Source organism: Nycticebus coucang, chromosome 11, assembly GCF_027406575.1.
Source record: "Nycticebus coucang isolate mNycCou1 chromosome 11, mNycCou1.pri, whole genome shotgun sequence".
NCBI lineage: Eukaryota > Metazoa > Chordata > Mammalia > Primates > Lorisidae > Nycticebus > Nycticebus coucang.
In genome coordinates, this window is record NC_069790.1 from 28016730 (window position 1) to 28039197 (window position 22468).

The following is a 22468-nucleotide window of genomic DNA, read 5'->3' on the forward strand; positions in this document are numbered from 1 at the left end:
ATCCATAAATCTATAAATGTAATTCAGCACATAAACAAATTAAAAAACAAAGACCATATGATTCTCTCAATCGATGCAGAAAAAGCTTTTGATAATATCCAGCATCCTTCATGATCAGAACACTTAAGAAAATTGGTATAGAAGGGACATTTCTTAAACTGATAGAGGCCATTACAGCAAACCCACAGCCAATATCACATTGAATGGAGTTAAATTGGAATAATTTCCACTCAGATCAGGAAGCAGACAAGGCTGCCCATTGTCTCCATTGCTTTTTAACATTGTAATGGAAGTTTTAGACACTGCAATTAGGGAAGAAAAGGCGATCAAGGGTATCCATATAGGGTCAGAAGAGATCAAACTTTCACTCTTTGCGGATGATATGATAGTATATCTGGAAAACACTAGGGACTCTACTACAAAACTCTTAGAAGTGATCAAGGAATACAGCAGTGTCTCAGGTTACAAACTCAACATTCATAAATCGGTAGCCTTTATAATTACCAACAACAGTCAAGTTGAAAAAACAGTTAAGGACTCTATCCCATTCACAGTAGTGCCAAAGAAGATGAAATATTTGGGAATTTATCTAACAAAGGACGTGAAAGATCTCTTTAAAGAGAACTATGAAATTCTAAGAAAAGAAATAGCTGAAAATATTAACAAATGGCAAAACACCATTCTCATAGCTGGGAAGAATCAACATAGTTAAAATGTCTATACTACCCAAAGCAATATATAATTTCAATGCAATCCCTATTAAAGCTCCACTGTCATACTTTAAAGATCTGGAAAAAACAATACTTCATTTTATATGGAATCAGAAAAAACCTCGAATAGCCAAGACATTACTCAGAAATAAAAACAAAGCAGGAGGAATTACGCTACCAGACCTCAGACTATACTACAAATCAATAGTGATCAAAACAGCATGGTATTGGCATAAAAACAAAGAGGTAAATGTCTGGAATAGAATAGAGAATCAAGAGATGAACCCAGCTGCTTACCGTTATTTAATCTTTGACAAGCCAATTAAAAACATTCAGTGGGGAAAAGATTCCCTATTTAACAAATGGTGCTGGGTGAACTGGCTGGCAACCTGTAAAAGACTGAAAGTGGACCCACGCCTTTCATCATTAACTAAGATAGACGCTCACTGGATCAAAGATTTAAACTTAAGACATGAAACTATAAAAATACTAGAGGAGAGTGCAGGGAAAACCCTTGAAGAAATCGGGATGGGCGAGTATTTTATGAGGAGGACCCCCCAGGCAATTGAAGCAGCTTCAAAAATACACTACTGGGACTTGATCAAACTAAAAAGCTTCTGCACAGCCAAGAACACAGTAAGTAAAGCAAGCAAACAGCCCTCGGAATGGGAGATGATATTTGCAGGTTATGTCTCCGACAAAGGTTTAATAACCAGAATCCACAGAGAACTCAAATGCATTAGCAAGAATAGAACAAGGGATCCTATCACAGGCTGGGCAAGGGCTTTGAAGAGAAACTTCTCTGAAGAAGACAGGCATGCGGCCTTCAGACATATGAAAAAATGCTCATCATCTTTAATCATCAGAGAAATGCAAATCAAAACTACTTTGAGATGTCATCTAACTCCAGTGAGACTAGCCTAATCACAAAATCCGAAGACCAGAGATGTTGGCGTGGATGTGGAGAAAAGGGAACACTTTTGCACTGCTGGTGGGAATGCAAATTAATACATTCCTTTTGGAAAGAGATATGGAGAACACTTAGAGATCTAAAAATAGATCTGCCATTCAATGCTGTAATTCCTCTACTGGGCATATACCCAGAAGACCAAAAATCACGTCACAACAAAGATGTTTGTACCAAAATGTTTATTGCAGCCCAATTCATAATTGCTAAGTCATGGAAGAAGCCCAGGTGCCCATCGACCCACGAATGGATTAATAAATTGTGGTATATGTACACCATGAAATATTATGCAGCCTTAAAGAAAGATGGAGACTTTACCTCTTTCATGTTTACATGGATGGAGCGGGAACATATTCTTCTTAGTAAAGTATCTCAAGAATGGAAGAGAAAGTACCCAATGTACTCAGCCCTACTATGAGACTAATTTAGGGTTTTCACATGAAAGCTATAACCCAGTTACAACCTAAGAATAGGGGGAAGGGGGAAGGGGACGGGAGGGAAGGGGGAGGTGGGTAGAGGGAAGGTGATTGGTGGGATTACACCAGCAGTGCATCTTACAAGAGTATATGTGAAACTTGGTAAACGGTCTGTGAAGCTAGTGAATGATGCCCCATGATTATATCAATGTACACAGCTATGATTTAATAAAAGAAAAAAGAAAAAAAAGAAAGGGCAAATGTACAGATGTACTGTGCCCAGTAAGGATTCCAGAGGGAGAGAACAGAGAAAAGGAATAGAGATTATGTATGAATAGATAACGATGGGAAATAGTCTGGAGTTTAGGAAAGGTACAAATTGGCCGATTCAGGAATCATGATGAATCCTAAGCATAATTAATAAAAATAAATCCATGTCTAAGCCTATTTTAATGAAACCATGAGAACAAAGAAAACATTTTTATTTTGTCAGAGATAAAAGACAGATTAACTACAGAGAAATGCCAGTTAGACTGACAGCATGACTGCAGATTTCTGAAGCATAGCACCAAATCTGGGAAACAGTGAGTGGTGTTTTGATCTGGATGCTGGCAGAAAATAGCTGTTGATATATGAGGTGTGACAATTAAGTTCGTGAACTTATCCTAAAAAAAGTGCTATATACCTCCTCGCTGAATATCACTAGCTCCCCTTGGGAAGCTATGCACTGACAGCAGCACCTAGGCCACCCTTGAAAGCAATTTTGGAACTCTGTCTGGAATGGCCATCAGAGCTGTTATCATACAGCACACAAAAACACTCAACAATAAGGAACACTACTCAGTAAGATACGAACTCAGCTGCGAGACAGTGATACACCAAGGCTGTGAAACCTTACTGAGTTTTCCGTATATATAAGATAACGTAAGTGCCTGGTGGCATTTGCTCAATCAACTGTTTTGCAAGAAAGAGTGAGAAATACAGGCATTTTAAGACAAACACAAACTGAGAGCTTTCCGGCAAAAGACTTTCTCTAAAAAGACATTGATTTCCTTTTCACTAAAAGGGTGTATTTTTGGAAGATAAAAATTGACCCCAGAAAGGTCTGAGATGCAAGAATGACTAGTGAGCAAAGAAACTGGTTTAACAAGGTGGTAAATGTAAACAGAAGGAGCAACATGAAATATATTATCATAGAGATAACATTATGCATATTACATTCTATAATTATATATAAGAATACTATTATATAAATAATAAAAAAGAATCAAAATGTTAGACAAGAATAATCTATAAACTTGGATGGAAGTGATGGGCATTAAAGAAAATGCTGTTTCCTAAATTTATTTTAGCAAGAGCCTGTAATTTGCTGGCATCCTGTGGGATTATGTTACCGGAAAACCTGCCGTGAGTTTTGCTTGGCAGATGGGACTTCAACAGAATCAGACCTCTCAGCATCCTGGACCCTAGACAGCTCTCCACAGGGCTGCTGAGCATCTTGGATCCTGGATAGGGCCAGTTAGAGCTCCTCTCATCCTACCATTTAGGAAATCTAGTGGCTCTTGTGTCCATAGGGGAATGGTGTAGTGGTGCCAGATAAAATATAAGACACCTGGTGAAATTTGAAATTCAGATAAATAACAAAAATTAATCACTCTTTATCTGAAAGAGTCCTGTATGTTTGTTTGTTATATACAGCAAACCTAGGTGGATAAAGCCATTGGGAAAGAATGTGGGCTGGCAATGATGGAGAGAAGGAGGGGACTGTATATGTGACCTCAGGGTAATCATACCTGTAAGTCATGAAGTGATCAAAACAGAGGGGGTTGGTCACATTAGCAGGCTCTCAGCTGATCTTTTACCTTCATGGATAAACCGGCTGTCTTTGTTGTGAATAATCACTTAGAATCAGCTTCAGGACTTTCTTCCTCTACTGTTAAATTATAGCAGAAGGACAATAGAATGTTTTTTTTCTTTCTTTTCAGTTTGGGCCAGCCCGGGCTTGAACCCAGCACTCCCAGTATATGGGTCTGGCACCTTACTCCTTGAGCCACAGGTGCCACAGCCAGGACAATAGAATGGGCTGAAGAAGTGAACAAAGAGCAAAGGGGAAAGCCAGAATCCTGCAAATCCATATTCTATTCCCAGAGGACTTTAGCATGTGACCCTGGCAAAGGGTTTGCTCTGAAGTCCAAACTCTATAAATAGGAATGGGCTGTTACTTACCATCTCCCAGAAACTCTTTCCGTGAATATGAGCTAAGAAACCATGACGTACTAATAACAGCAATCGCTGTAAGTGCTTATTGTGGGCCAGGTACAGAATGAACAAAGCACTTTATAGAGACAAACTACTTCAATGTTTGCAGCACTCCTGTGTGGTAGGTGCTATCTCATCACCATCTCTATTTTACATGTATTCTCCACTGAAACATCATCCCTAATTCACATGGTGGAGAAAGTAGCTGAGCCAGGATTTGAACCTAGGAGGGTGGCTCCAGAGCTGTGTCCTTACTACCAGTTGTGCAGCTTTTCAGCGTAAGGCTGACCGCTGAGGAATGGTTTGCCATGAAGCGCTTGCTGAGAGGTGGAATGATGTCACTAGTGGAAGCCACGCTCAGAAGTCCAGTCTGCTTCTTCACATCCACTAGTGGGCAAGTTAGATAATCTCTTTGATTTGCAAGCCCACGTTTTTCAAGAAGAGGACTAGTTATAAATTGTGTGTGTGGAAATTTTAAAATTTACAAAATAGTTATCACTAATGTTAAGAAAGTGGAAATCAGAGCAAAAATTTACCTGGAATGCAGATGCCCTGTGTCAGCCACCTTACAAGGTGTTATTCATGTATGCATGCCACACCTTTTAATGGCACAGCATTAGACTACTGGTTTTGCCAATGTAGCTTTTGCTTCCCTCTCCTTCTGTGAAAGCATCCCAGTTTTTCTACTGGATATAGTATTGTTGGAACAGTCAGTCATGGTGCCAGGAGGAGGTCATAAGAGCTAAACAGGACTTCTTACAAAAGGGTCAAAGTATGTCAAAATGGTAGAAGGCAACATACATCTGTAAGTTCTGCATCCCTGATCCTTACAGGCACCCCGGCTCCTATCTTTTCTGAGGCCATTGGGTTTTTCTTTTTTGGCTTCTGTGACATACTTCATATGTTTTCAATAATTTATTTGCTTAACTTAGCCAGAATTGATTTCTGTTGTAGCTATATAAATGTAAATTATCATTATTACATTGAAGTGAATTGCTTAATTTTTTCCTGTTTGTCTTAGACTTTACAGAATGGTAGTATATGAAGACCTTCTCCCAGGTTTGGAATGAGGGTCAGTCAAGTATGGTGTCCTCAAGGAGGTGCTCACCATCAGGTTCATGTAACTGCTAAGTAGCCACTTAGCATCAGATTTTTCTTAAGGGCCTGAAAGAAGCACTTACCTCTACATTAATTAAAGTAGTTGATTCTACAATCTGTGTATTATAGATGAGTAAAGGAAAGTTTTGAAACCTTCTGTGAGGTATCTTATCTTCATAGCTTGTTTAGAGATTTCCCCTTGGAAAAAGAACAGAAATTATTCTGGAAAGATTTATAATATGAGGATCTTAGGAATTTCTTTTTCAAGTTTACCATATCCATTGATTGAAAGAGAAAAATGGTTGCCAACTCTGGCTGGCCATTATAGTCATCCAGAGAAATCTTAACAAAACATCCAGTATTTTGGTTCCATCTTCCATAAAATTTAATTCATTTTGTCTGAGGATGGCCTGGTGAACCAGTTTCCCAGGTGATCTGATGAGCATGTGGAGTTGAGAACCACTGTTGTGAGTGTGTTGTATTATTAGCATCCATTGGAAGCACTGAACTTGACCCATAGCAGAAGCTGGGGCCATAGGATCGGGGGCAGCTGAAGAGTCTACTTCCACATCACAGCACAAAATTTAAAATCAACTTCTCTTACTGGCTTACTGACTTTGGCCAATTGCTTAGTTTTCTTATCTGTGGAATAGGGATAATGATGTCACCAAACCTTACAGTATTGTTGCAGGGACTAAGGAAGGTGATCTGTGCGAGCACTTAGCAACAGTGCCTACCATGCTCAGAAGGAGTAGCCTTTGATTGCAACATGGGCACTCCTATGATTGAGTTAGTCTGTGAGACCACTCCTTGAAGTCACAGAGTTCTCATGTATTTCTGGCCACTTGTGAAGCAAAGAGTGTTCCTTCAGGCAGGTGTTGAGATGTGAGGAATTTGTAGCTGTCGACCTGAGAGTGTATGTGCATTGTTTCCTGGTAGCTATGATGTCTTCTTCAGCTCCCCCAAAGCAGAGCAGCTTCTGACCCTGGAGTCTGAAGCAGTTTTAGACCCCAGCTCTGGATGGCAGGGCAGGAAGTGAAGGCCGACAGAGCTATTCTTGCTTCTCCCTAGCTGCTCTCTGAGCTGTGGGTTGGTCTTCCTCCTTTGATTTTTCTTTCCTAATTTTTTTTTTTTTATTAAGTCATAGCTGTGTACATTAATGCAATCATGGGGTACAATGTGCTGGTTTTATATACAATTTGAAATATTTTCATCAAACTGGTTAACATAGCCTTCACCACATTTTCTTAGTTATTGTGTTAAGACATTTATATTCTACACCTAGTAAATTTCACATGTATACTTGTAAGATGCACTGTAGGTGTGGTCCCACCAATTACACTCCCCTCACCTATCATCCCCTCTCCTCTCCCCTCCCGTTCCCCTTTCCCCTTTCCCCTTCTTCTTGGGCTATAATTGGATTTCATCTTTCTTAATTTTGATCTTTAAGGCTGGGCCTTAAAACTCCAAAGGATACCTCTCTAACCTCACTCTGAAGTTTTGCACAAGGGAAGGGGGCTGAAGAAGTAACAAAAATTCATGGGGATGCCAGGCCCACAAATACTTCCACTGGGCTGAGTGGAATGAGAATTACAATGGTGGCAGCTAATGGTTACCAAGTATACACTACATTCTAGGTGCTGTGCTAGTGTGGCTTTTTCTTTAATTTCTTTTAATCCTCAGCAACACCCTAAGAAACACAAACTATCATCTCCATTTCTCATGAAGAATCTAGGCCTCAGGGCCTCATCCAGAGCCACTTAGCCAACAAGCAGTACAGAGTTGAGATCTGAACTCAAACAGTTTTACTCTAGAACTCATGCTGTTAACCATGGTGCCCCCTTGGCCTTATTTCTAAGGCGTGTCCTAAAACCATTCTTTTCTAGGCATGTGTGGCACACAGTGTTACCCTGAATCTGTGGTCAGGATTTGAAGAGGGAAAAACAGACCAGAATAATTCTTTGGTGTTTACCAATGAGAAAAGCATGTGCTTTGTGCTAGGTAGGAAGGGTAGAGACAGAGGTCCCTGTTTGAAGTCAATTATCTAGTTTGGAGGAACTTAGCCACATAAATAGTTCATACATGCATTCTGCAAACACTCATTACACACCACAGAGAGGCAGTACTTTAGTTTATCATCAGAGGGGTGAGTGCTAGAGAGTTAGACTCTTGGATTTGAACTCCAATCTCCCTGCCATTGCTAAATGACAGTGGGGAAGTTGGATAACCCTTTCTTGACTCAGATTCCCCACCAGTAAAAGTGGGGTATTAATATAGTACTTCCTTTGGTTTGATATGAAAATTCAATGAGTTGATATATGCAAAACATCTTAGAACAGCGACTAGCTTAGCGTAAATCTTCAGGATTGTAAACCAGGCTTATGTGTTTTTGACACTTTAACTACATGCTGGAAATAAGGCAGTGCCTGACCTTGAGACGTTTAGAATCTAGATTTGGAGACAGGCAAATGACTCTTGCCACGTGCTGGTATGAAAGAGATGTGACAAGGAGTGTTGGGAGCCAGTAGCAGGTACATCAGACCCATCCTACGTGTGTCTGGTGGGGGAAGTCAGTGTAGGCCTTCTAGGGGCACTGATGTCTGTGCTGAGCCCTGCAGGGCAGGGAGTTAGTGAAGAGGAGATGGAGTGATCCAGCTGGGGGTGAGCAGGAGCTGAGAGCAAGCAGCTCACATCTGCAGGGCTGCCAGATTTAGCAACTGAAAGTACAAAATGCCCTGTGAAATTTGAATTTCAGATAAAAACAAAGAATAGCTTTTAAGAATAAGTGTGTGTCATACAATATTTTTAGTATGTCCCAAATATTATATAACCACACATATTATTCATTATTTATCTGGAATTCAAACTTGGCTGTGCATTCTGTGAAAAATCTGGCAATTTTATCCATCCATCCACATGTAGGGGGACATGCTGTATTTCAGAGTAGCTGGAACAGTACGGGGAGGAAAGGCAGAGTGGGTCAGGGAGGCTGGGGACACGCAGGAGCCAGATCATGTGTCAAGCAACTCAGATTTTATCCTGACATTAATGATGAGCCACTGGAGAGCTTTGAACATGAGGAGGTAAAGCCACAAAGATGGCAGTGTTAATGGTGTTGTCAAGCATGGCAAAAGGAGTGAGACCTTCTATTGCTGCATAGCCTATTAGTCCAAATTTGTGTCTCAAAGCAATAAATACTTATTATCTATCATTGTCTGTGGGTCAGGAATTCAGAAGCATCTTTGCAGCTGGATGGTTCCATCTCAGAGTTACTGAAGAGCTAGTAGACAAATTGGTGACTCGAGAGGCAGTCATCTGAAGGATTTGTCTGAAGCCTGGTGAATGTGCTTCTCAGGTGACTCACTCTAATGATTTGTGAGTCCCCGCTGGCTGTTGGCCTGAGAGCTCAGTTCCTTGCCACATGGACCTTCCCTCCATAGAACTACTTGAGTATCCGCACACATGAGAGCTGGCTTAGTGATTCAAGGGAGAGCAAAGTGGAAGGCAGATGTCTTTTGTGACTTTGACATCAATGTCACACATTGTCATTCCCATCATATCCAGGTCAGCCCAGCTCAATACAGGAGAGCCCTGCACAAGGGTTATATACAAGGGGGTAGGGACCATGGGGCCATCCTAGAGGCTGGCTATTACAGGTGGACCCTGGAGGTGGAGGAGAACAATGGAACTGTGGGACAAGTGTAGTGCTTGGGGGGATAGAGATAAGGGGGAGGAGGGGGGCAAAGGAAAAAAGGAGGGGGAAGGAGTATGGGAGCAGTCTACAGCCTTCCACAGCAGAGAACGTAAGGGAAACTGTTCTAGGAGAAGATGGATTTACCTCCTTCTCTCCTGGAAATGTTCCAGAAATGGCTATGGCCCTCCAGGGAGGACCCCAGGAGGAAGCACATAAACTGATGAGAGGAAGGGCAAAAACTGAAAGCTCTAACTTTCTGAGCACAAGATTGAAAAGTCTCCATGTTGAAAGAGGATGTTAACATGCTTAAGGAGAAAAAAGTTGTAGTAATTCAAGTCAACATAATCATACACAGTTTCAGTATTAATGGATCAAGGCAGAACCATAGAAGTAATCTCTTTCTATCCCTCTCTCTCTCTCTCTTTTTTTTTTGTAGAGACAGAGTCTCACTTTATCACTCTTAGTAGAGTGCTGTGACGTCACAGCTCACAGCTCACAGCAGCCTCCAACTCCTGGGCTTAGGCGATTCTCTTGCCTCAGCTTCCTGAGTAGCTGGGACTACAGGCGCCCGCCACAACGCCCAGCTATTTTTTTGTTGCAGTTTGGCCGGGGCCGGGTTCAAACCTGCCACCCTCAGTATACGGGGCTGGTGCCCTAACCACTGAGCCACAGGCACCGCCCCCCTCTCTCTAACTCTATCTTTCCGTGTACCTTTTTCTATCACTATCTATTTATCATCTGTCTACCATCTACTTTTTTACAAGGAGCCATACACAAAGTACGTCTGCGTATACATATATATATATATATATATACAAGCATTTATTTTTATTGTTATTTTTGAGACAGAGAGCTATAGCTGCAGGTCGAGTACAATGGCCATCATGTCTCACTACAGTATCAAACCCCCGAGACCAAGTGTTCCTCCTGCCTCAGCCTCCCCAGTAGCTGGGTCTACGGGTGCCCACCATAACACCCAGCTACTTTTTCTATTTTTTAGTAGTGACAGGGTCTCACTCTCGCTCAGGCTGGTCTTGAACTCCTGAGCTCAAGGGATCCTCCTGCCTTGGCCTCCCAGAGTGCTAAGATTACAGGTGCAAGTCACTGTTCCCAGCTTGTTTTATTTTTAAAATTTTAAATATATAACATTTTACACATTTATGGGGTACATGTGATATTTTATTGCATGCGTAATGATTAGATAAGGTATCTGGGTAAATCCATCACCTTGAGTATTGATATTTATCATTTCTGTGTTTTGGGAACATTTCAAATTCTCTCTAATGACTTTGAAATATACAATACATGTTGTTAGCTATACTCTCCCTGTCAGATTCACTATCAAACCTTAGAACTTATTCCTCGGTTTCACTGTATGTTTGTACTCACAAACCAACCTTTCTTCATCTCCCCCCATATACCCTTACTATTCTCTGCTATCGATCATTCTACTCTCTCTCCATGAGATCAACTGTTTTAGTGCCCATCTGTGAGTGAGAACATGTAATATTTGCCTTTCTGTGCCTGGTTTATTTCATTTAACATAATGACCTTCAGTACCATCTGTATTACTGCAAATGACATGATTTTGTTCTTTTTTATGGCCTAATAGTATTCCATTGTGTATGTACACATTTTCTTTATCTATTTATTCACTGATGGGCACTGAGGTTGATTACATGTGAGTACTTGTAATCAAAAGAAAGTACACTACTTTCTTTTCCTTTGGATAAATACCCAGTAGTGGGATTTCTAGATTGTATGGTAGTTCTATCTTTAGTTTCTTGAGAAATATCCATACTTTCTTCCATGTTAGCTATACTAATTTACGTTTCCATCAACATACACAAGCATTTTTACAAGTGTTTTCCTTTGAGTAAAGTGAGAATAGAAACTAATCTATAAGAAGAGCGCCCTCTGCTGCCACTTGTACAAAACAGAGCTTTTGTCTGGCAATACCAAGAAAATACCTTTAATGGCTCTTAGCCATTGGGTGCTGCCTATAATAACAAATAAGTAGCGTCTTTACTCTTCAAATATCTTTAATATCTTTCCTGTTGCTCCATCTTTCAATTCTGTTTTATTATGTAAATGGTAACTGTGATACAAATATAACAGACATTGGATAATGATGCAGGATGCAATTAGGAGCATTCCTCCCAAACTCTTAACTAAAATAAGGTAAATATTTTTATAGTTGCACAAATTCTGGGGAGGAGGTCATGATTACCCCTCCAGGAATAGCTCATCGGAATGGGCAGGAGGCTATGGTGTTATTTTCTCCAGAGTGCACAGGAAAAGGTGTTGATCTTTGCAACCAGTGCTATTCTTGGGGAAACCCGGAAGGGAGGGACAAAGGACAGACCAATAACTGTTTTACAGCAATTGCTGGGCAGAAATGACTCAAGGAAATGAGGGACACATTTACTAGGCATTCTGTGCTGAGCAGTGTACTGAAATGGCTTAGTTCCAACTCCGGTATGCCCCGTTCATACCTGGCCCACCTGAGCATAATAAATACAGACAGAAGGGACACCACTGCCCCAGGTTTTGGCTTAGAAACATCCTTCCCTTCCAGGCATTCATCCCTGCTTTCATGTCTGTAAATTGTAGGTTGTCTGACTTTTCATGTGGTTTCTTGTATCAGCTTCTGAGATCCTGTCCTCATGCACCTCTCTTGGGTCACTGTTTATTTCAGGACTTCACAGAGCTCATGATTCTGTAATACTTGTAGCTTCAGAGAGAGAGACACTCCCTCAACCAGCCTCATCCCAACCTCTACCTAGGAAAAGAGGACGGGACAGTGCTACAGCTTTGGGTGAGTTATTTATATTCTCCAAACTTGTTTTCCTCCTCTATCTGTAAAATGGAAATAAGAAAAGAACTGACTTCAAGATTTTGTGCAGATTATAGTTCATAAAGCACTTAGGATAAATATTCTAATATAGTAATAAAATAATCTGAAATAAAATAATTATTATGGGATATTATTGAAGTTTTAGGAGCAGAGGACAAATATTAATATATGGCCCTCTAGTGGCTATGATCAGGTCAGCAAGAGGAAGATTAAAAAAATCAAGGGAAGAAGTTTTGTCTGTACAAAATTATTTTTTAAAACACACAAAAATAAGTCTGGAGATAAAGACACCACATGTCTTTATCAAGGATAAAGACAACATATGTTTGAATTGGGAATTTATAAGTGACTTTTTTCTTGCCATATTTTTCAATTTCTCTATAATGAGCATATAATACTTTTATAGGGAAAAACAAAATTTTGATGTTAAAAGACATCATTTTTAAAAAATTTATTGTTGGGCGGCGCCTGTGGCTCAGTCGGTAAGGCGCCGGCCCCATATACTGAGGGTGGCAGGTTCAAACCCCGCCCCGGCCAAACTGCAACCAAAAAATAGCCGGGCGTTGTGGCGGGCGCCTGTAGTCCCAGCTACTTGGGAGGCTGAGGCAGGAGAATTGCTTAAGCCCAGGAGTTGGAGGTTGCTGTGAGCTGTGTGATGCCACGGCACTCTACCGAAGGCCATAAAGTGAGACTCTGTCTCTACAAAAAAAAAAAAAAATTTATTGTTTGGGAGGGATGAGCAAGATGGCGGCCGAGTAACAGCTTCCTTGCATCTGGGCACCGTGAGCCTGGCGAGATATGACTCCAGTCATCTCTGGCTGGTGGGATCTGCCTATCATCACTCCTGTGAGGATACAGGGGGTCAGCGAGAGACTTCTGGACCCCAAGAGGAGGAGTAAAACAGTGGAAAACTGGCAAGTGGTCGCATGTGTTCAATCCGTCTAAACCCACCCGCAACTGCACGAGAACTTAAAGAGCAAGAGGAAGTGAAAGGAAAATTAGGGCAAGGAAACAGATAAAAGAAATCACTCATGAGGAAGAATCAGCAGAAAACTCCAGGCAACATGAAGAACCAGTCCAGAACAACCCTGCCAAGGGACCATGAGGTAGCTACTGCAGAGGATTCCACCTATAAAGAAATGTTAGGAATGACAGAAAGGGAATTTAGAATACACATGATGAAAACAATGAAGGAAATGATGGAAATAATGAAGGAAACTGCTGATAAAGGGAAAAATAACCAAAACGAAATTCAAAAACAGAGTCAAATAAGAGATGAATGATATGAAGAATCTAAAAAGGATATAGTAGAGCTGAAGAAACTGAAGCAGTCAGTTGTAATCTTATTTCCAGATACATGCGGATTTAAAGCAACTAATGTCAAAAAAGACAAAGATGGGCACTTTATATTGGTCAAGGGAAAATAAAACAAGAAGATGTTTCAATTCTAAATGTTTATGCACCCAATTAAAATGTTCCCAGATTCTTGAAACAGACCTTACTCAGTCTGAGCAATATGATATCTGATAATACCATCATAACAGGGGACTTTAACACTCCTCTTACAGAGGTGGACAGATCCTCTAAACAGAAATTGAACAAAGATATAAGAGATTTAAATGAGACCCTAGAACAACTGTGCTTGATAGACGCATAGAGAACACTCCATCCCAGAGATAAAGAATATACATACCTCTCATCATCCCATGGAACATTCTCCAAAATTGGTCATATCCTGGGAAACAAAACAAATACCAACAGAATCAAAAGAATTGAAATTTTACCTTGTATCTTCTCAGACCATAAGGCACTAAAGGTGGAACTCAACGCTAACAAAAACGCTTGACCCCACACAAAGGCATGGAAATTAAACAATCTTCTGTTGAATAACAGATGGGTGCAGGAAGAAATAAAACGGGAAATCATTAACTTCCTTGAGCATAACAATGAAGACAGAAGCTACCAAAACCTGTGGGATACTGCAAAAGCAGTTTTGAGAGGAAAATTCATCGCTTTAGATGCCTACATTCGAAAAACAGAAAGAAAGTGCATCAACAATCTCACAAGCAATCTTATGGAATTGGAAAAAGAAGAACAATCTAAGCCTAAAGTCAGTAGAAGAAAAGAAATATCCAAAATCAAATCAGAGATCAATGAAATTGAAAACAAAAGAATCATTCAGAAAATTAATGAAACAAGGAGTTGGTTTTTTGAAAAAATAAATAAAATAGATAAACCACTGGCCAGACTAAGGAGGAATAGAAAAGTAAAATCTCTAGTAACCTCAATCAGAAATGATAAAGGGGAAATAACAACTGATCCCACAGAGATACAAGAGATCATCTCTGAATACTACCAGAATCTCTATGCCCAGAAATTTGACAATGTGAAAGAAATGGATCAATATTTGGAATCACACCCTCTCCCTAGACTTAGCCAGGAAGAAATAGAGCTCCTGAACAGACCAATTTCAAGCACTGAGATCAAAGAAACCATAAAAAAACTTCCAACCAAAAAATGCCCTGGTCCAGATGGCTTCACACCAGAATTCTATCAAACCTTCAAGGAAGAGCTTATTCCTGTACTGCAGAAATTATTCCAAAAAATTGAGGAAGAGGAATCTTCCCCAACACATTCTATGAAGCAAACATCAACCTGATACCAAAACCAGGAAAAGACCCAAACAAAAAGGAGAATTTCAGACCAATCTCACTCATGAATATAGATGCAAAAATTCTCAACAAAATCCTAGCCAATAGATTACAGCTTATCATCAAAAAAGTCCTTCATCATGATCAAGTAGGCTTCATCCCAGGGATGCAAGGCTGGTTTAACATACGCAAGTCCATAAACATTATCCACCATATTAACAGAGGCAAAAATAAAGATCATATGATCCTCTCAATAGATGCAGAAAAAGCATTTGATAAAATCCAGCATCCTTTTCTAATTAGAACACTGAAGAGTATAGGCATAGGTGGCACATTTCTAAAACTGATTGAAGCTATCTATGACAAACACACAGCTCATATTTTACTGAATGGAGTAAAACTGAAAGCTTTTCCTCTTAGAACTGGAACCAGACAAGGTTGTCCTCTGTCACCTTTACTATTTAATGTAGTGCTGGAAGTTCTAGCCAATAGACAAGACAAGGAAATCAAGGGAATCTAAATGGGAGCAGAGGCGGTCAAACTCTCCCTCTTTGCTGACGACATGATCTTATATTTAGAGAACCCCAAAGTCTCAACCACAAGACTCCTAGAAGTCATCAAAAAGATACAGTAATGTTTCAGGATATAAAATCAATGTCCACAAGTCAGTAGCCTTTGTGTACGCCAATAACAGTGAAGATTAGAAGGTAATTAAGGACACAACTCCCTTCACCATAGTTTCAAAGAAAATGCAATACCTATGAATATACCTAACAAAGGAGGTGAATGACCGCTATAAAAAAAATTTTGAAATTCTCAGAAAGGAAATAGCAGAGGATATTAACAAATGGAAGAACATACCATGCTCATGGATGGGAAGAATCAACATTGTTAAAATGTCTATACTTCCCATGCCGGAGGTGGCGGGTTCAAACCTAGCCCCGGCCAAAAACCAAAAAAAAAAAAAAAAAAAATAAAAAATAAAATGCCTATACTTCCCAAAGCAATCTATCTATTCAATGCCATTCCTATCAAAATACCAACATCGTACTTTCAAGATTTGGAGAAAATGATTCTGTGTTTTGTATGGAACCAGAAAAAAACCCGTATAGCTAAGGCAGTTCTTAGTAATAAAAATAAAGCTGGGGGCATCAGCATACCGGATTTTAGTCTGTACTACAAAGCCATAGTGGTCAAGACAGCATGGTACTGGCACAAAAACAGAGACATAGACACTTGGAATCAAATAGAAAACCAAGAAATGAAACTAACTTCTTACAACCACCTAATCTTCAATAAACCAAACAAGAACATACCTTGGGGGAAAGACTCCCTATTCAATAATTGTTGTTGAGAGAACTGGATGTCTACATGTAAAAGACTGAAACTGGACCCCCACATTTCCCCACTCACAAAAATTGATTCAAGATGGATAAAGGACTTAAATTTAAGGCATGAAACAATAAAAATCCTCAAAGAAAGCATAGGAAAAACACTGGAAGCTATTGGGCTGGGGAAAGACTTCATGAAGAAGACTGCCATGGCAATTGCAACAACACCAAAAATAAACAAATGGGACTTTATTAAACTGAAAAGCTTCTCTACAGCCAAGGAGACAATAACCAAAGCAAAGAGACAACCTACACAGTGGGAAAGGATATTTGCATATTTTCAATCAGACAAAAGCTTGATAACTAGGATCTATAGAGAACTCAAATTAATCCACATGAAAAAAGCCAACAATCTCATATATCAATGGGCAAGAGACATGAATAGAACCTTCTCTAAAGATGACAGACGAATGGCTAAAAAACACATGAAAAAATGTTCATCATCTCTATATATTAGAGAAATGCAAATCAAAACCACCCTGAGATATCATCTAACCCCAGTGAGAATGGCCCACATCACAAAATCTCAAAACTGCAGATGCTTCCACATTTTGGCGATCCCACCAACCCAGGAATGGATTAACAAGCTGTGGTATATGTATACCATGGAATACTATTCAGCCATTAAAAAAAATGGAGACTTTACATCCTTCTTATTAACCTGGATGGAAGTGGAAGACATTATTCTTAGTAAAGCATCACAAGAATGGAGAAGCATGAATCCTATGTACTCAATTTTGATATGAGGACAATTAATGACAATTAAGGTTATGGGGGGAAAACAGAAAGAGGGATGGAGGGAGGGGGGTGGGGCCTTAGTGTGTGTCACACTTTATGGGGGCAAGACATGATTGCAAGAGGGACTTTACCTAACAATTGTAATCAGTGTAACTGGCTTATTGTACCCTCAATGAATCCCCAACAATTAAAAAAAAAAAAACTGCAGATGCTGGCGTGGATGTGGAGAGAAGGGAACACTTTTACACTGCTGGTGGGATTATGGAGAAACCTCAAAGCATTCAAGCTAGACCTCAATTTGATCCTATAATCCCATTACTGGGCATGTATCCAGAAGGAAAAAAATCCTTTTATCATAAGGACACTTGCACTAGACTGCAAGTGTAAATTGCAGCTCAATTTACAATCACCAAAATGTGGAAACAAGGAATTATAGGATCGAATCGCAGGTCTATTTTTAGATCTCTAAGTATTCTCTAAACATCCTTCCAAAAGGAACGTATTAGTGTGCATTCTCACCAGCAGTGTAGAAGTGTGCCCTTTTCTCCACATCCATGCCAACATCTCTAGTTTTGGGATTTTGTTATGTGGGCTACTCTTACTGGGGGTAGGTGATATCTGAAAGTAGTTTTGATTTGCATTTCTCTGATGATAATTCCTTTACTAGGTATATAACCAGAAGACCAAAAATCACAATATAACAAAGACATCTGTACCAGAATGTTTATTGCATCCCAATTCATAATTACTAAGTCGTGTAAGAAGCCCAAGTGCCCACTGACCCACAAATGGACTGGCAAATTGTGGTACTGCATGGAATATTATGCAGCCTTAAAGAAAGATGGAGACTTTACCTCTTTCATGCTTACATGGATGGAACTGGAACATATTCTTCTTAGCAAAGTATCTCAAGAATGGAAGAAAAAGTATCCAATATACTGAGCCCTACTATGAAGCTAATTTATAGCTTTCATATGCAGGCTGTAACCCAACTATAGCACAAGAATATGGGGAAAGGGCCAAGGGAAGGGAAAGGAGGGGGGAAGTCAGGGTGGAGGGAGGGTAATGGGTGAGGCACACCTACGGTGCATCTTAGAATGCGTACAGGAGAAACCTACTAAATGCAGAATACAAATGTCTACATACAATAACTAAGAAAATGCTATGAAGGCTACATTGAACAGTTTGATGAGAGTATTTCAGATTGTATATGAAACCAGCACATCGTCTCCCTTGATTGCACAAATGTACACAGCTATGATTTAACAATAAATAAATAAATGTGGAAACAGCCTAAATACCCACCAACCCAGGAATGGATTAACAAGCTGTGGTATATGTACACCATGGAATACTATTCAGCCATTAAAAAAGGAGACTTTACAGCTTTTGTATTAACCTGGATGGAAGTGGAAGACATTCTTAGTAAAGCATCACAAGAATGGAGAAGCATGAATCCTATGTACTCAATTTTGATATGAGGACAGTTAAGGACAATTAATGACATGGTAGGGTTGGGGGAAGAGCAGAGAGAGAAAGAAGGAGAGAGGGGTGGGGAAAGGAAGAGCAGAGAGAGACAAGGAGGGAGGGGAATGGGGTCTTGGTGTGTGCCACACCTTTTGGGGGCAAGACACCATTGTAAGAGGGACTTTGCCTAACAAATGCAATCAGTGTAATCTGGTTTATTGTACCCTCAATGAATTCCCCAACATAAAAAAAATAATGCTTTGACAAAGGATAGAACCTTGAGTATTTATCAACTTTAGATAAGATAATTAGCCTCTCTTTGCCTCAGTTTCCCCACCTATAAAGGAGTGGTCATTCACCCAGTAGGTATTTACTGAGCATCTTCTATGTTGTAGCACTTACTATCACTGGAGTACAGCAGTGCATAGACACAACATTCCTATTCTCATAATAGCTATATTCTGAGACAAGAGAGAAATATATTGAGATGGTAAGTGCTAAGATAAAACATTCTGAAAATGAAATAGGAAGAAAGAGAATGACTGGGAGGGTGCTATTTTAAAGAGGCTAATGAGGGAAGGTGACATTTGAGTAGAGACAGGAGAGAAATGAGAGCAAGAATCATAAAGAAATCTGGGGCAGAGGGTTTCGGGCAGACGGAACAGCAAAGTGGGTGTGAAGGCACTAAAGGAAGGGGTGACTGGTGTATTCAGGAAGTGGTAAGGATGCCTGTGTCCTGAGGCAGAGTGAGTGTACAGAGGGGGCAGGAGATGAAATCAGCAAGGAAGAGCGAGGTGGGACAATCGTGATGGCTGCGTAGCCTTTGGGAAGGACTTTGAATGTTAACCTAGGCTACTGAAGGGTTCTGAGAAGAAGAGCAATGTGATTTAACTCTTTTTTTTTTTTTTTTTGTAGAGACAGAGTCTCACTTTATGGCCCTCGGTAGAGTGCCGTGGCCTCACACAGCTCACAGCAACCTCCAACTCCTGGGCTTAAGCGATTCTCTTGCCTCAGCCTCCCGAGTAGGATTTAACTCTTTTTTTAAAGGATTGCTCCAGGTGATGTCAGAAGCTAGACAGCAAGGACAATGGTGGAAGCAAAGATGCCAGCTGTGTGCCTTTTGCAGTAATCCCAGGATGGGGCAAGGTGGTACAGGTGGTGGGGAAAGTGGTTGAATGTGGGTTATATTCTGGAGACACACAGAATTTCCTGATTGATTGGATGTGGGTAGAGATGCCAGATAAAATACAGCACATCTTGTATTTTTATTTGCTAAATCTGGCACCTCTAGGTGTGAGGACAGAGAAGAGAGGAATCAAAGATGACTCCCATGTCTTCAGCATGAATAACCAAAAGAATGGAGTTGCCCTTCTCCGAGAAGTAAACAATTTAGAGGTGGAAGGTAAGGGTTTGATTTAGACAAGTTAAGTTTGAGACACATTTGGCAACTACCAGAGGTAGATGACATTTGAGGCCACGAGACTGGATGAGATCCCCTAGGAAGTGAGTACGGTTACAGAATACAAAAGGCCCAGGCCCTGCCAGTGGTCAGACAGAAAAGCTAAGGGGAAGGAAGTCATAGATCTTAATTCATATGGTTGTTTAAGACCTAAGTGTGTGAACACATGTAAAGTACTTAAAGCTAGCCCCAAGGATCTCTTTAACAAATGTGACCCTTCCCTCTCTCCTCCTTCCCTCCCTTCCTTCTTCTCTTTCTTTTTTCTTTCTTCCTTTACCTGATTCTTAAAGGATTTGAGTGAGAAATAAAGCAATATGTAATTACAAGTTTTATTAATTTAACAAATATGTGTTGAGTATCTACTGTCTGCTAAATACTGTCCTGGGTCCTATGGAAATGGCAGTGAAAAAGGTAAAGATAATTCTTGGCCCTTATGGAACTTACATTCTTTAGGCGATCAAGTATGAAATATCTGATTTTCTTAAGTACTAAGTTAGACAGTTGATACATCTGACATTTTACTTTGACACTGCCTTTTTTTAATTTTAAATGTACATCCTCATTCTTTCAAATGCACATTTTAGCTTTTCAAATTTTTTAAAACCAATTTTTGTGAAACCATGGATAAGTAAAAAAATTCTTGTTGTTATTGAATGCGTGTTCCACTGTGGAACCAATTTAGTGCTGACAGCTCAAAATATCCAATGAAGTGTTTGGGAAGGATGTGGCTAATGAACACACAATACATGGGATGCTTTGAGAAGTTCTTTTCAGGGTTTTTAATCTTGAAAACGAGCCATGTGTGCACCCTGAGACCAAGGTGAATCGTGATGAGCCGAAAGCTATAGTGGAAGCAAATCTGTTGTGCATGAATTAGCAGCAAGATTTGATGTTTCTATCCCAACAGTATTGGACCATTTGAAATAAATCAGCAAGATAAAGAAGCTGGATATATGGGTTCTGCGTGAATTAAATGTGCATCAGAAGAGAAATGTCTCAAGGCTTGCCTTTCTTTGTTGTCATGCTATAAAGGTGAACGATTTCTGCAAATATTATGTGTGATGAAAAATGGATCCTTTTGATGAGCAGGAATATTCAGCACAATGGTTGATAAAGGTGAAGTGCTGAAACACAGCTCAAAACTGAATATTCATCAAAAAAAAAAAACTAATGTTGTCTGTTTGATGGCCCAGTGCTGGTATTATCCACTACAGCTTCATGAAACCTGGTCAATCGATATAGGCAGTTGTTTACTGCAACCAACTGGATGACATGATGAGGATGCTTGTGATTAAGCAGCCAAGATTTTTTGGCTATAGAAACAGCCAATCTTCTTGCAAGACAACCTGTTGACCACATGTCACACAAACAACACTGTCAAACTACTGAAGTGGACTTGGAAACTGACTACCACTTTTTTCAGGCTTTAGAACATTTCTTGCAAGGAAAAATATTCAATTTTCAACAAGCTGTAGAAAATGCCTTGTTGATTTCATCTCCACTCACTCTCCAGGCTTCTTTACTGCTGGCATAAATAAGCTACCATTAAGATGGCAAAATCATGTCGAGAGTTTAGGGACAGACTTTGATTAATTGTATTTCTTCTTGTTTGAGATATAATAAACTGAACTTTTGATTTGAAACTGGGCATTTTATATTTAGTGACTAGTGGAAGAGGGAACAGTCAATCAAAGAAATATAGCATATCAGATGGAGATGGGATCTACAGCTGTGGTCTGGGTAACTCAGAGCCATTGTAACTCTGAAGGCATTACTAAGACGGAGACATTGGAAGTGGTGAGAGAAGAGCAAATGGGGAATAGAATTCCTGGCTGAGGGAACAGCGAGTGCAAAGGCCCCGGGGTGGAAGCCTGCCTAGTGTCTTCAAGGGAGAGCCAGAAGCCAAAGTGACTTGAACAGTATGAGTGGAAAGAAGAGTGGAAGGGAACAGGTGTTGTCAGGACAGGTATTTGCAGATTCTGTGTGGCCTTCTAGGCCATCATCCATGACTTTGGCTTTTACTCTGTGAGAGATAGGAGCCAGAGGAGGCTGAGTGACCTTTACCCCTTTCCCATTTTGGAAGAACTTTTGTCAAATTCCTTACTAAAAACAGGATATGATCTATTTCAAGGTTACTAAAAGCAGACAATAGAGATTAGGAATTTAAAAGTTCATTAATTCTTTCATTCAACCAGCTTTTATTGAACATAGGAAATGAAAACAGACCTCACAACCTTGTCTATTAAAAGAAACTGACATTAAGATTAAATGTTTAATATTTATGTAACAATTCATGAACTAAAGGTATTCCAGGAGAACTGCCTAAACAGGAATTCCAGAGACTTCATTTTACAAATGTGCAAACTGAGGCCAGAAATGGATAATTTCCCCAAGATGAAAGCCTGGAGAAAATGATGCTAGTGACTTCTTCATTAGTCACCGTGTGATATCAGAGGTGGAGAAACATTTGCCCCCTCTGTTCCTGCTTTATTTTCTATGTGGCTAAAGCTGACATCGAAATGTATTCTGTGTCTTCTGATCCTTTAAAAAAATCTCTCTTCGGCGGTACCTGTGGCTCAGTGAGTAGGGCGCCGGCCCCATATGCCGAGGGTGGCGGGTTCAAACCCGGCCCCGGCCAAACTGCAACAAAAAAATAGCCGGGCGTTGTGGCAGGCGCCTGTAGTCCCAGCTACTCGGGAGGCTGAGGCAAGAGAATCGCGTAAGCCCAAGAGTTAGAGGTTGCTGTGAGCCGTGTGACGCC